The sequence below is a fragment of the Rhagoletis pomonella genome, unplaced genomic scaffold (assembly GCF_013731165.1).
Source record: "Rhagoletis pomonella isolate Grant_MI unplaced genomic scaffold, Rhpom_1.0 Rhpom_scaffold_00764, whole genome shotgun sequence".
Taxonomy (NCBI): Eukaryota; Metazoa; Arthropoda; class Insecta; order Diptera; family Tephritidae; genus Rhagoletis; species Rhagoletis pomonella.
The window spans coordinates 18,366-22,038 of NW_023459318.1; positions in this window are offsets into that span (position 1 = coordinate 18,366).

Here is a 3,673-nt window from a genome sequence, read left to right on the forward strand (position 1 = left end):
ACCCAAAAAAAAACATTATGCGAAAAATTCTAATATGCCGCTTGTGCGTGTAAAGTTCCAAATATAGATGATTATCAAATAAGTTTGATTAAAATGTTGCTAAATATATTTCTCTCAACACATAATTTAGTTATAGACAGTTTCATTATATAGTTAAAGTTACCAAATCATATGTCGAGAGAAATATTTGAAGCTGACTTTTTCCTGGGTGTATTTTAGAGTCCGTGAGTAAGTCCTTAAGATACTTGCCAAAATCTGAAATCATCTTGTTGACGGATTATTCAAGAAAATTGGGAAAGTCTGCAAGTGATTAGATACGCAGGCCAACAAAAATGGAAAAAATTTTGTTGCGGTATATTATAAAGTTATTTTCAATAGACTTTTTTGCGTATAATATATACATAATATATATATAATATACAGCACAAAACAGTACATACATACTTCACCACTAAGTAAAGAAACAAAAATAACCACTAAGTAAAGAAACAAAAATTTTAGAAAGGGCCTTTTTATATTAAGGCAACGTTATGTATTACTAACAACTCTGCTCATACATTAGTGAAAAGTGTATATTAGACCGGTTCGGTCCATATACAAAAGAAAAAAGTTTTTAGTTACCCCCAGAGCGTCCATCTTTCCCTAGGTTTGACCTCTAATTCAGAGGACTTCGCCATAAGAAAAACTTGCGTGCTTGTTATGTCCTAAAACGAGTCCATAACTTTTGTAGCTGTCACCCGATTTTAAGATGTGGTATGTATTCTTGAGTATTATAGTTAGATCTCTTTAACATAATGGGAAAACTTCATAGAATATGTTTTGATTTTCTTAGAAATATTATTAGATAATTGATATTACCTATAAGGGGGTAGTTCAGGTTAAAAACTTCAACTATAATTAAGTAGGAACTGTATGAACCAAACTACATTTTGGCTTTTTGAGATAAAACAAGTACAACAATTTGTATGACGCCCAATTCATCTTCTACTAAAGGTGCTCACTTTCACCGACGTGTATGTATGCCGTCTCCGTTTGTCGTAGCAAGATACAAAATTTACTGTTGATAGGAGAGGAGAGAGAAGCAGTACACGTCACGCGTAACGGCGCACGTACACGATGGTAAGTTTTCATTTACATGGCGCTCTCATAAATTTGATCGTGTCAGCTGACACGTTAACGTACGTTTACCAGGTGAGTGTGGGCACCATTAAGCCTTCAAACTAGGCGGGGTAGTTACAACCTTGTTTTCGCAATCTAATGTATGTACAATACGGTGGTAAAAAAAGTAAAGTTGCATTGTTCTCTATCGAAAAAATATAAAAATATTTATAGGTCGCTCAAAGCGCTCAATACTTTCCATGTATTTTATATGGGGAAAAACAACTGTTCGTAGAAATGATATAGAATTCTTGAAAATCTATATTTTTGATCGAAAAACTCTGGTCCTCTTTACGACTTCCAATAACAATATCCAATGGTATATTTAACCGTTTTTTAATACCAAAGATTTTTTATTGGTGCCCCCCATTGCATTTTCTGGGGTTTTGGGGGGACCTATAAAATACAGTTACTATGAAAAAATGGTTAAATAAATAATTGGGTATTATTATTGGTAGTCTTCTGCAGGGAAACGGAGTTTTCTGATCGCAAAATATTGATTTTTAGTAATCCTGCGAAAAGTGGTTTTCCCCATATAAAATACATGAAACACTTTGTGCGTTTTGAGCGACATCTAAACAAAAAAAATGGGGATATATTTTTCCGTATAGAACTAGGGGGTGAGAGCATAAAAATTCCGAAATACTTTTGCACATGCTTTTTTGACCACCCTAATGTATATACATACATTGACTGAAATACGCGTAAACAGATGATTAAGTTCGCATGCTAAATACTTACCTCAGAATCAACGTCAGTGATTAGGTATGTAAGTACATGTATATATGTATATGTACGTATAAACTACATATATGTACATGTATATAGGTATATTAGGGTGGGCCAAAAAATTCAAGTATTTTTTTTTTTTGATCCGACACACGAAAACCAGGTCCTGGGTACCTCTGGAAAGTACTTACCAAATCTGAGCTCTTAATATTAACGGGAAGATTATGCTCATCATAGTTTTCCATTTTCAATTTAGTCCCATATAAAAATGGTCATATCTTATCACCAATAGATCGTTAAACCAGTTGCATTTTCAATATTTATAGGAAATTGAACACTATACAAAAATGGTCTCATATACTATTTTCATTAATCTAAGCATTTAAAAGGTATTCAAGGTCACAGATTGAAGTATTTTAAGGAAAATAATTTTTTGTTTTGAATTTTGTAACTTACTAAAAAATAATTATTGTCAAATGAGTTTCAAGTATTTCTATAGCAAATTGAATGCTCTACAAAAAACATCTCAGGTGGTTAATCAATAACTCTAACCATTTAGAAGATATTAGCAGTAGAATCCCAATGCCAACTGATTTTAATAGTTTTTCAATAAATACTTTCAATTTATCCATTCAATTTATGAATTTTGACAATAATTATGAGAATTTGAGTTTATTTCTATAGAATGACAGCTTGCGAGTTATATCTTATCTTTTGTTTGAGAATATATTTCTTTCGAATCAATTTTTTAGGATCGTGATTTAATATATTTCAACGGGTTTATTTAAAATGTCATTCAAATTTCTTTTCCACAAAATTTATAATGCAATATTTTTTGTTCGGAGAATTTTAAGATTTAATTTCGAATGCTGGTAGTTCTGTTACTCAGTACTTGTCATACTAGCGCCATCTGTGGTTGTATGTCATTTCTCTGTTTCCTCTTATATTTCTACATTTTATATATAGTTTTTGGAGCTCTAAGTTGTGTCTTCTTGTGTATAACTAAAACCAATTAATTAGCAGCTGAGTTTTAATATATTTTTGATTATTGCAATTCATCTGCTAATCATCTAATATGAATAAAGAAATCCCTTTAATTGGCATACCGATGTCAAAAATTCATGAAAAAAATTAAAAAATTACCAGCAGTGAAAGAGGTTATGTGTTTGGTTTTTCATCAACGTAATATTCTTAAATATTCTCAAAATTCATAAATTAAATGGATAAATTGGAAATATTATTAAAAAACTATTAAAATCAGTAGACATTGGAGTTCTACTGCGAATATCTTCTAAATGGTTAGAATAGTCGATTAACCCCAGTAGACCTTTTTTGTAGAGCGTTCAATTTCCTATAGAAATAATTGAAACTCATTTGACAGTAATTATTTTTTAGTAAGTTACAAAATTCAAACCAAAAAATTATTTTCCTTAAAATACTTCAATCTTTGACCTTGAATATCTTTTAAATGCTTAGATTAATGAAAAGAGTATATGAGACCACTTTTGTAGAGCGTTCAATTTCCTATAAATATTGACAATGCAACTGGTTTAACGATCTATTGGTGATAAGATATGACCATTTTTATATGAGACTAAATTAAAAATGGAAAACTATGATGATCCGATGTCGGATCCAGAAAAAAAAACTTGATTTTTTTGTTTACCCACCCTAATGTATCTGTACGTATAAACTACATATTTATAACTACATATTCATACATATGTGTATGTACATGTATAAATATATCGTTACCTTAATATAGAAAGCCCTTATCTCAAATTTT